General features: G+C 36.2%; 1 long non-coding RNA gene across 1 annotated transcript; it reads left to right on the forward strand.

Annotated features, from left to right (window-relative positions):
• Window positions 1-2,212: 2,212 nt before the first annotated feature.
• On the forward strand, window positions 2,213-12,314 carry LOC126815470 (uncharacterized). Its single transcript, XR_007677927.2, has 3 exons — window positions 2,213-2,362; window positions 6,498-6,711; window positions 12,133-12,314. It is a non-coding gene; the product is annotated as an uncharacterized LOC126815470 (long non-coding RNA).
• The last annotated feature ends 496 nt before the right edge of the window (window positions 12,315-12,810 follow it).

Consider the following 12,810-nt stretch of genomic DNA (forward strand, 5'->3'; position numbering starts at 1 on the left):
TATATGACTAGGATAAACGATAATAGGATGCTTATCGTTTTTGTTCATTGATTCTGTCTTCTACTTTAGAAGTCAATTTAGAACCGCCGAAAAGTTTATAAATATGTGATTATATGTTTGTCTTGTCTAGTCTAGACCATTTAATCTAAGCTAATATATGCACTGAATTTAATATTTTCTAAACATAGAATAATACTATAAATGTATTTGATTACTCACGTATAATAAGTTAATAATGGCCTTATTCGTGCCAGATCATATATATATATACGTAATTGTAGAGAATTCTATTTTATTGTTCCACACAGTTAGTAACAATCGAAATGGGACCATTTGGTGGGGGTGGGGGGCATCTTCAATGGCAGGCTTTATCTGGCTTTAACTCCGTACATATGTTGTAAAACTTGCGGTCATTGCTTCGAGAACATGAGGGGAAGTCTGAGCTGACAGTAATTCAGTACATCCCTACAATGTCCGTTGTCTGCACTTTTTCATGATTAAATTTTCATTGTAAACTTCTCAAAATCATCTCACCTGTACCCAACTCTCGCAATCATCTCGGTTTATCTACGCTTCCTTGTCATTCTGAAAAGTCTTCACCTCTATGTCCTTGTCATTATTTGCTTAAAGCCCTTACAACTGTACCCTTCTCCACATCGTCCCACATACGTCTGTCCATCGTCACATATGAACTTCTACCCCCTTCTTCTGCGCCCCTTCACACACCAAATAGATATAAAAAAAGAATGGACGGTTTCCTATACGCTTATTTTAAAGGTCAATAATACATTTGTGATAGAAATGGTTCAACACATTTCAAATATAATATTAACACAGAGATCATTTCTATAACGGTAGAACATTTGAAGAAACGGGAAGTGACGCAAAAAATGGCTGAAGTGGAGAGGGATAACAGATACAGGGTCGATTTTAGCTCATTGATAATTCCTTTGATGAAGAAAAGTTGTTATATGAGACCGTAAGAGGATGTCTGTTCAAATCTGACAATTCATGAAAAGAATAGGCTAGCACGTGATAAGAGAAGGCGAGAAAAACAGCAAGTCCGTTCATTACCTTGTTTTTATTCATTCTCCACTTAAACCTGTTGTGTCACTTCCCGTTTCTTTAAATCTTTGTTACGTATATCTACCGTAGCAATGATCGCTATGTTAATATTATATTTGGAATGTGTTGATATATGTAATATTGGTGGATACCAACATTATCTATTAACAAATATCAGTCATAACATTTGTACTTATTATATACATGGACAGTTTAAAACTTGATTTTTGCCCAAATCTGACTATGTCTCATGTGGATAAAATGTTTATATATGTGATGATAACTTCAGTCGATAATGGCACGATCTAGAATTACCGATTCCATCGAATTTAGAACTTTAAAAGAAATTCTCCCCGGAGAAACCATTTTGACACGGTGTGAAAAATCTGTATTCCTTGGGGTTAGCAAATTAAGTGGGTGAATAAAATTTAAGATACGTGTACAATTTTAATGGCTATTGTGAATTATAACTATATTGCACAATTTGGGTGGGCTCATGTCCGTTTCAAGTGGGAACAACCAATTAACAATCATCATGAAATTAATCACATACACGTTTGTTTTGATGGCGATTTTTTTCTTCTTCGTTGTTTGCAGCTTGATGAAGTGAGAAAAACATGCATATTAGAAAGCATGTATGGTCAACAACGACAGATGTAGATCACCTATTCTTACGATTAAGAATTCGCCAAACAGTATTTATCTCATTGTTTTTACCGATGGTTATTTTTATCATTGGTGTGTTAATATCTTAATTGAGTCAGATGGCCTACAATAACCCACATCCCTGGTGATGTCATGGTTCTAAGTTGGTGATCACCGTCCAAAACTGGCGACCTTACCAATCAAGGAATGACGAGCTTTAGTTGTAAATATTCTTCCGCTCACGTATTTCAATACCGGTAGATCATCAAATCCATTACCCATGACATAAACGAGATATTTCTTGTCAATTCTCTAACCATCCAATCATAATATTTTAACAAGACCTTCAATACGTGATTAAACCGGTTTGGTACCTCCTTTTAATGTCCTGATAATTACGATTAAGCGACGTCATCAATCTAAACACGCCCCCATAGAAAGACGTGAAGATGTCTTGAAGTATCGAAGTGTTGAAGACTTATTTAAGGAAGAGTTGTGTTGTTCATCGTTCATTTCCAGATCAGATCACAAGTACAACAACCTATAGAGAACACAACCAGCGTTGATCATATATTAATTTGTGGAATGAGCCGTTTAGCAGTAACAAGTATTTTATCTATATGCACATTCTACCTTATATCGGCATTACCGGGTAAGTTTTTTACTTATTTTTTTTAACCAGAAATCCTTGCTCGATAAGTCTTGCATTTATATCTTTCTTTCGTAAAACATTCTCAGATTTAGATTTTTATAATGGTTATTTCATTAGCCTCTCATCTTTATTGGAAAAAAAAAATATTTGAAGTAGTCGATCCTAATACTCTTGTTAATGGACTTTTTAAGTAGCCTACCATTCATGTTAGTAACAATTTTATTTTGCCTGTAGCAATTTTATTTTCTTTACAAAAGATGAAATTATGTATATCAAATTACCGCTATGCCATAATTACCCGTATCTGATTTTTATAAGGAGTGTTTACTCTTATAAACTTTTTTTTTTTTTGTAAGTAATAAATTAATAAGTTATAAATTAGTATTTGATAACTGGCTTATCTGTTTAAATTTTACATGGATATTATTTACACGGTCGACCCCCTTTTCAGATACCATTTGTAATTGCAGATAATACATTTAATGATACGAAACGATATAAGTAACACAAAAACACAATTTATATGGTAAACCATCACTAGTTTGCACACATTTAGCACGCTGTTTCGACAATTAGTGTTCTCTTATCGTTTACAAGCACAATTTTCCGCATAAATTAATTGTGTTGTGTTTTTTATTTAGCCCAATCGCCAAATACCACTCAAGGATGATACAAGTAACGACAAAGTAACTTTACGCATTTCATAAAATAATATCCGAGTTCGAGTGTTATTTTCCGTTACTTGGTGAATTAATCTGAATACATATGATTATTCTAATATTGACTGATATTTTGATATTTAAACTGACGAAACGGTCTTTTGTTTTTAGATTAACGATGTCTTTTATATTTTAATTTTACACTTTTGTCTCGTACTTATGAGACTGTCAACTTTCTTAAGGATTATTAATTAAAATTATTACTTCTCTTAGTAAAGGCCCGGTCCCACTGCACTTACGGATGCAAAGAGGATGTAAAACGGGGGAAAAAACGTGCCCTCCGTTTGAAAACGCCATGCATCCATTGTGTACTCATTGCATACGTGTTTCATACGCTCTATCCATCGAGCATCCGTTCACTTTGATTTCATCCGCACAAAAAGTTTTGAGCTGCACAAAACTTTTATAACGGATGAACTTTCTGTCGTGTACGATGTAAATGCGCGACATATACGAGCACCAAACGTTCCATGTCCGTTATCATCTTTTAAACGTCCACTGTATCCTCTCTGCATCCTCTGGGAATCCTCGCAACCCACATCCGCTCCAGCTGAAAACGGAAAGAGGGAGGAAAGATAAGGTACATGGAACGTCAATACATCGTTAGTAGCACGGAAATAGAAAGGGTGTAAGCGTATGCATCTCGTATATAAAGTTGTCAAAACGGACAAAGCGTTTGTATCTGGGATGTATCTGGTATATTGAAGGATGTCTGGAGTTTGCCAAACCCCCTCGGAGCTGTCATCCACTTCCACCCGCTTTCATCTGCTAGGCTTCCAATGAACATCCATTTAATATCCCCGCTACATACTTCCCACGTTCGTTCTTTTCCGTTCTGTTTTCGCAAATTTTTGTCAATTTTGTCCATTTCTGGAGCGGATGAAAACGGATGGAGCCACCCCCGAAAGTTTGCTCGTCCGCTGTGTCCTTTTTGCATACATTTTGTGTCCATCGGCCACTGGGACCGGGCCTTAAGCCTACGACAGAAAGTCTTCTTAAATTGAATTATAAATTTGTCTTCAACGCTCCATTTTATTAGGATTTCTGAAAATGAAATATATATTCGACAAAAAAAAAAAAGAAATGTTCATATAGGTAAATATACATCAGTTTTTAAAAGTTTTCCCACTTCTCGCTTTGGTTTTAGATCTGTGCCGTCTTCATTAGCCCTGAGCAGAACAGTAGGGCGTTAAACCTTATTTTTCCATTTCATTTCATAGATCTGTGAAAAAGTTTAATGTTTCGCATGCGAATCCGGAAAAGTTTGTCAGTTATTTTCTAACGAGATAGACAAAGTTGTTGTTTGAGCAAAGTCCAGCTGTCTATCGTGGTTTCCCTTGTGGTAACAAAGTTGAAAAGGGCCAAAATGAAAATTTAAAAAAAAACGAATTGAGTTCAGAGTTCAGTAAGAACACCCAATCCTCTTGGCTCCCTTTATGATAAACAAAAATGAAAAGCACCAAAATGAGCAATTTAAAAGGAGAATTGGGTTATTGCTTGGCCCTTGGACACGCTGTTAACTGCAAGAAATAAAAAAAAAGCACACAGACAGAAAAAAATGTTGAATTTTACGGCTATTTATTTTGGCTCGTTCGTGCCGTTATAATGTGTAAATTTTCCAAGGAATTGTAGGCTGTATTCATTTATTCAGATCACGCAATGACATTTTCTTTTTTAAAGACGCTATTTCAAAGCATCTGTTCGTTGTCCCAATAGTATGCTAATTAACTGCGTTTATGCAGAATTTAAGACATTTGCATAAAACTTCGATAACGGCCATCAATAACAAAAATAAAACCCTCGATGGCGACTTAACACCCAGACATTGGACGGCAAAAAGTACGTAGGATTTGAATGAAAATATATTTACATTATGGATATTGCCGATTATTTGAAAATTATTGAAAGCTGTCAGAGATCTATAGGCCAAACAGAACAATAATTGACAGTTTTTCGTTAAATGAAAATATTGACGAATTCTAAATAAAAACGGCACAGTTTGTAAATGTGTAAAACATCATTTAACTTTTTGAGGGCACAATTCCTCTGTCGCCCCCTCGCTTTCTCTTATCTTCGGCCACATACATGAAGAAACTGAAAAATCTGTGTGTGTGGAAAAAAGTACCACAGATTTTCGTATAGTTTTTCAGAATTGGAATAACGCTTTCTAAGAATTGTCCACATAAAATTAACCCATTGCAGACGACACCAAACGATAGCAATTTCTTAAAATGAAACTCAGATGCGCGTATGAATCCCCAGTGAATATTCAGATTTGAGCATTTATGTGAATTTAACAAGGTTTCGACCTGTGTTTTGTTGTTTATCACGGTCAGTAAGTAACCCATGTCTACTGCTTTAAATAGACTAGATATGTTGAGATATAATATAGGATACTTTTTGACGGGAATACATGCTATAATGAAAGTAAATCGTTGTATACCTATATTCAAACACCAAGGTAGGTGATTTGGAAGAAAACGGACACCTCGCAAATACAGTTTTTTGAAAGCAAGCATTTTAAAACGAATTAAATCATTGCAGAATGAAAAAACATTTAAAGTGAATAAATGAGATTTAAATTCTATCACGATGTCCAGTGACAATGCTGATAGAGGGTATTTTTCATATAAACGTAACGACGGAGAAATCACTCCACTGGGACTATATCGGTGTGATGAGGTAATTAGTTATTGCGCGTTTAGGGTAATATAATGTAAAAGCTTATTAAGCAAAAGATACCACTGTTCCAGGGGGAGTCATTGTGATGATCCATCATTAATAGTGCTTTAGATTGTCTATGCTATAACCATTTGACATAGATAGACTGTTCACATCATAGATATGATTAATTAAAGACAACCGTAGTAGGCACATAATCTACCAGACGGGCGTAAGAATATTAAATAGAATTTATCTCTTGACCCAGTGGTGTGCCTAGATTTTGTGCCGATGGGGAGGTTCTGGAGTTTGTCCGCTCCCCAACTTTATGAAAAACATCGTTTACGAGGCAAAATAAAATCGTGTCAGACGTTTTGCATCGTCTCAAACAGCGTTGCCTCTAGCTACGTTACTGCTTTAGTCGCCCCTCTTTTAGTCGTTAAATGACCCAGGATAAATTGCAACTATATGTTATGGTATTAACTTTTCTTTGGTCATTAAAGATTGTGGCATTTTTTTCCTATATCATCGAAATTATGTTTTGTTGTTAAAGCTCGAGTCCCCGACTTGAGGTCATTAAAGATTGTGGCATTTATTTCCTATATTATCGAAATTATGTTTTGTTGTTAAAGCTCGAGTCCCCGACTTGAGACCACGAGTGTTCTTATCATTGATGTTATCAATTTTATTTTTCCTCGTTAATTAATTGACATTATTTGTAACTTTCGATATATCGAATTTTTTTTTATTTTCAGTCGATTTAGACCGAAATAATGATTTGGAATTAGGCTATAATGAACCTAGCTTGGGAAGCTCATTTCTGTCTAGACTGTATTATGAGTTATTACGAGACGCGGCGGCGTCCCCGTCATCGATGATGTCTAAACGAGGAATAGGACCATGTATCAATAACTGTTTGAAAGCTGGTGGAAGAATGAATTTTATTCAGTGTAAATCTATGTGTCACTGGTAAGTTTACTTTTATTGTATCGAGAATTAAGGATTCTTTAAAACATTATTTATTTTTTCGTCTATGCACTTGTTAACAATGGAGCTCAGGGACCAGTTTCGCGTAAATATTGGCGTCCTTTGGGAAACAGTACGTTTACAGATTTTTTTCTGCATTAGGGTACGGAGTTTACACTCAAACACCTCTTCGATTGAAAACAATCCTTGAAATAGCCTACCTTTTTGTGACAGTGTTCTGCAAAAGATACGTCTTTCTTCACTGCAAACCGTCTGATGCCCGGCACAAATCTATCTTTTTTTGTTGTGACGTGATGCTTTTACTGCACGTCCATCAGGAAATTGTACAAATGTCCGGTACAACTTAGATGTGTTCCTGGCCTGATAAAACGTTTCCCAAAGCAAATACTTTATTCACATTATTGTTTTTAAAAATGATGAAAAACAGAAACGAATCTATACCAGTTATAATGCCCGTATTTCACAGTTTTCCATTAGACATAAATAATAATGGTAGATTCCGCAAATCTCGAAACCGAAATGGAATGAAATTAAATGGAATGGAATGGGGTTTAGCGTCTTATTTTTCTGTGCCGACTGGGCCAATGGAGACAGACATAACGCCATTTTGCACAGATAGTGGCGCTACGACCACTGATATCCAACCGTCAAGTTTTGGTTTTTATTTTACGTTTTTTTTCACTGATCTCGGTGTTTCGTACCACCCGTACGTTGATCCTGAACCACTGACAAGGGGAACCCACGCCAGAAAATCACGATGAACTTTCTCGGACAACACCGAGATTAAACACCGCGGTTACCATTTGCTCAACCAGTCAGATCAGCGATAAAATGGAAGCGATATGCACCCCACCCACCCCACCCAACTCCCCTCGACAAAACAAAAACCTAATGAATTAAACAGCTTTGGTCTTGCGGGGTGCGTGATGAAAATCCCGAGGATCCTTATTTAATTGTTTGCTTTTGTGTTATAAAGCCTACTGAATAGAACAAACCTATACCAATGATTTGAAACTATATAATATGTGACATCTTTTACCGAGTTCTTATTTCTGTACTTCATCCAATTAACTTCTTAATTAAAGTTTGTAAACAAGAATTCCGGTAATATCTTTCTTTATTTTTAAAATGGGATTAAAGTTAGACACGTGCCGTGTCAAGGATGTTTCTCGGCAGAACGTGACTCAAACAGAAGGTATCGCCAGACCTTTCACAACACCATTGATTGTAGAATGGCGGGCTTTTCGTAGCTGACAAAAAATGCAATGGATTAAATCCTTCAATTGACGTTAGCGTTGGTGTAAATTATATTCAATGTCGTAGTAGCAATATTTAAGAGATTATATTTTTTTATTATCTGAGAACTTTAAAACCCATTAATCGAACAGATTTACTTTAATTTTGTAAAAACTGAAATGTGAATTGGAGGTTTGTTTTTGCTATGCTACTTCCACGTATTGAAAGGTAACGTTTCTTTTAAGAAGAAATTCGATATTTTAAAGGTCTGTGCTCATATTGGTCATTACCCATTGTTTACATTGTACGCGTTTTCGATAGCCTCGTTTGTCACACAATTATTTTTTTCTGCAATATTCTACTATGCCCTGGTTAGTGGAGCATAATACATTTCGTGAGTAATGATTTAACGTAATGTAAACCCGAATGATTTTGTTACTCTGTAATGTATTGGTTGTTGATCCGACTGTTGACCAGTTACATTTTGGAACAGAAATTTGCGGTTAATACAGCAGTGTCTGGGCTTCAGAGGCCTAATCAAACGAAACACTGCGAGGAGTATGTGTGCACCCCAAAGCCAAAGATAATTTGTCGGTGGATTGTATCCAAAATTTAGATTTGTATTGTGTGGCTGGATTATCGATATGTGATCATTTACACACTAGATCCCCATGAGACAGGTAGGCAGTTGAGGCGAGTGTCATGTGGAAGGTAGTGTATTTTCGAATTCTGGATCGCCGGACACAACTTGCCAAACTTATCATCTGCGAGAGTTCGCGTATCCACTGTTACATTTTGGATAGGTAGTTTGTTGAACAGCTGGGGTGCTGTATTTGAGATACGTAATGAAAAAACGGCCTGGCGTTTTGCACTAAGACAAAACCCTCTTTATTGATCTATTTTACCTATTACGCAGATGATTACTTTTCATAATATAGCTTCGGAAGAATTATTGGTTATAACTTGTTATAAATGTCTGTCTTTTGAAAACAATTTTAACGTCTGGATTAATTTGTGTGATTTGGATCACCTTAGAGAAAAAATAAAACATGATTTGTCCCCTATTACTATCGCAATAATAGGAAATTTTGTCGACTTGGGATTAATAGTTTTCAAACATTTATTTTATATTGAGTCAAATTAGAAAACTTTAACCAGTTTAGCACCAAGACAGACTGGCGATAACAACTTGAGTCTTTACAGATACCATAAAGAGATGAAGTATCAGAAATGTGACACATTTAGAATTTGCAGCAATCGGATTAAATCACAGATCCTATATCGTTTCGTTTTTTATAGTTCAAATTTTCATTTTACTTGTCTTCACTACACTAGAATCTGGAAGAGCTGTTATATTACCGGCCATTAGGTTGAAGTATCGGATTAGCCAATGAAACGGTCTGTTACGGCGACTTTTTGGCGTGCCATGCACGGAACTGTGTGTAATCCACTAGAAACGTCTATGTTGATTGATTAGTCAATGTCTGACATCATAGGTCAAAAGCCGCTCTTACAACCTTCCAGTACAACTTATCAGATCTTCATGTAGTGTAGGCCATCGAAAATATAAAAAACGAAACGAAATATGGATCTATATTTTAATCAGATTGAATTTGCTGAAAACGATCTAAATATATAGTATCCACGTATAACGTTACCTCAATAAAAATGATTTTGTCACATGGCTCAGTCAGTTCCGTTTCGTAAAAGCAAAATAAAGAGAACTGAGTTTTGGCATCCAATTTTTCTACACCGACTGGACTAATGAAGACTGGCTTACACCAACACTGCGCTATGTCATTTTTCCTAACGGGTACACGGGACCATGGTGTTTCGGGTCATCCGAATGAGTAGATACCTTTTCTTACCAGGCCTGTCGTCCCGTACAACTGACAAGAGGAAACCACGCCGAAAAGTCCAGCACTGTGAACGAGACAGCGTCTTACTCACTGAGCCACTGCGGCCTCCCACCGTAAATGAATTTCGTGTACAAATGGAGATTTTTTAACCGCCGTAATATATTAACTATTAATAGAATATCGGGACGAAAATACCGAAATGGATCTGTTGAATAAATTATTTTCTTCGGTGGTTTCTAAATGACGTAGACCTATTAACATTAAAAGAAATAAAATCGGGTTTAACGTCCTACTGTTCTGCTCCGAACTGGGCTTATGAAGACGGGCATACGCTGTGTGCTATGAGGGACATTTTGCCCAGATAGCGGTACTACGGCCTACTCTTATATCCAATTTCAACAGTCAAGGGATCTTTTACGTGTACGTCAATGTGTACACGGGACCTCGGTCTTTCGTCTCATCCGAACGACTAGACAGCTGTCCTTGTCAGGCCCTCTGTCCTGCATCACTGACAATAGGGAACCACGAACATTTGGATGAACTTGTATTCAGTGCTAATAAAATGCATACGATTTATGTTAGGGTAGATGCATACAAATAATATGTTTGGCTAAAGCCTTGCCCTACACCCGACCATCGGATTCTCTTTACTTCATTAACAATTAAAGCCATTGACAGTACCACCCCTGCCTCAAAATTTTAGGCCCAGACCAAGGGACCCATCCTCTCTCTCTCTCTCTCTCTCTCTCTGCTGCATTTGGTATTAATATGCAGCTGCAGTCTAAATGATCAAGTCTTGTTTTACCTATATTTAGTTGGACCCCTCCGAACCAAATTGTTCGTAAAAATATTTTTGATCAACCTTTTTTATTCCACTATTCCAACTCTCTCCATGTGTCATCGTGATCTCAGTTTCCGTTTTCAGTAATGGTACTAAATATATTTTAGTTATAACCAACTTGAATTAGAAACTTATGAGATAAATTTCGTTATAGGATTCACGGTTGACTTGAAATAATTGTCATTGGTAAAATCATTTTTATTGCTTGCGGCGATGTTAAAACTTGTACTCAGATGGTTCTCTACGATGAAGACCATATGTCTGTAGGCGTTAGCGTTGATTCGATGTTGGTGTATTGTGGTCACCATTGATTTTCGGCTGAATTTAAGGGTAAAGTTGTAATGCTATTAACTATTTATTGTCGATCAATTTTAAAGTGTTCGTCATAATCTGTTTGATGATCTCTGATACCAGATTCCTCTTCATTTAATATTAGAGTATGCAACGATTTTATGCTTAACCTACATCTGAAAAAATTGACACAGATATTTGAATTATGCCGTGTACCACACTTGTGGACAGTAAATGATTTTATACATGTATTTTCCTCACATAACCTCACTTAAGATTAATGATCTATGGTATTTTGTTTCTTTGAAATATATTATATTATATATGTACTTTGTGATTTTCTGAAAACTATTAGGATGTGTAATATCGCAATGCGATCGTATTTGTTCTTCCAACATGTGTAACTGTGTATAATTCATTGTCACTGCCACCGATACCGTGCCATTGCCTTACGGTTTTGGATATTTTTGATATATGCTGCACTTCACTCTGAGACCACGCAGCATGCTGTCATTTAAACTCAACAGACCCCAAACATTAGATGGAAAAGTTTTGCAGGAATGCTTTTCATCACCTTTAAACAGTCAAATACTGACTTTATAATTCGCACCCCACATACCGTTACTTTTATTTGTGAGATATTATGTAAGTAGTCCGAATCTTCTTACTCCTACTCCGGACTATGATAGCTAATCTCTTCTACTTAGGTATTTCTGATCGCGGAATTTTGAATTCCGCCCCCCCCCCCCCGAAACAATAAACCCGCACATATTCAGAAAGCCAAATCCATTTAATCATATCATTGTTATATACCCAGAAATACAATGAAAATAAAAGTGTACCATCATGATAAATTCCTTCTCGGCTGTTATAGAACATGATTTTATCCAAAAATAGGGGGTAACCGATGCGGTTTCACTCAAGCCAAACCGAGTATCAAGTCAAACTGCGAACGAGTCTCGTAGTTATGGTGATTGGGTGAGGTTCTGTTTACCATCAGGAAATAGTCAAGTTGGCGCACAATCGTTGTTGGCAACATATTTTATCAAAACGATACAATCATCATTTCAGCTATTCTGAATTTTATAGGTGAAAATAACGTGTTTTTAGCAGGTTTTCAATTATTAGTGTAAGTTTTATGAACAAAATAACTTGATTCAGGTTTTATCTTTACAGATGTTCTCAATAGAATAGCTATGGTGACATGCTGAACGTTGTTCATCGGTGTTTGTTGACCAAAAACAATGGTTCTACGTTTCCCAGAACTGATCACAAACTGCCCAAGATGATCCATATGTTTTAAGTATAATGCCGAACCACTATTTTCTGCTGTATGATATATTGTATTGAAATAAAGAATAACACTGTTGTATATCACTAGCTTTTCTTTAAATAACGAGCATTTAAAAAGTAGATTTATATCAGCGTGTGGGTTGGGGTGGGTGGGTATCCGAATGCATTCTTTTAAATTTGTAAAACCTGTTCATGGGGTGGGTATTCTTTTAAATGTGTTAAATGTGGGTGGGTGGGTATCTGAATGCAATCTTTTAAATTTGTAAAACCTGTTCATGGGGTAGGAATCCCAATACATTCTTTTAAATTTGTTAAACCTGTTCATGTAATGCAAGGGGTGAGATATTGTTGTCCAGATTGTTATTATATGAATTTTTCTCTTATTACTCCGAACATAACACAGTACTGCATCAAGATGAGAATATAAGATTGCATGGGTATAACGCTAGGGATTTTACTACGAGCGATGAATTCGTATACTAAATCCCAGTATTCTCTACGTATGAAAACCACGTTTGGTGACCTACTTAGTTTAGGGTACATACCGGGAAGCTGTCCGAA

The sequence above is a fragment of the Patella vulgata genome, chromosome 3 (assembly GCF_932274485.2).
Source record: "Patella vulgata chromosome 3, xgPatVulg1.2, whole genome shotgun sequence".
NCBI classification, from domain to species: Eukaryota; Metazoa; Mollusca; class Gastropoda; family Patellidae; genus Patella; species Patella vulgata.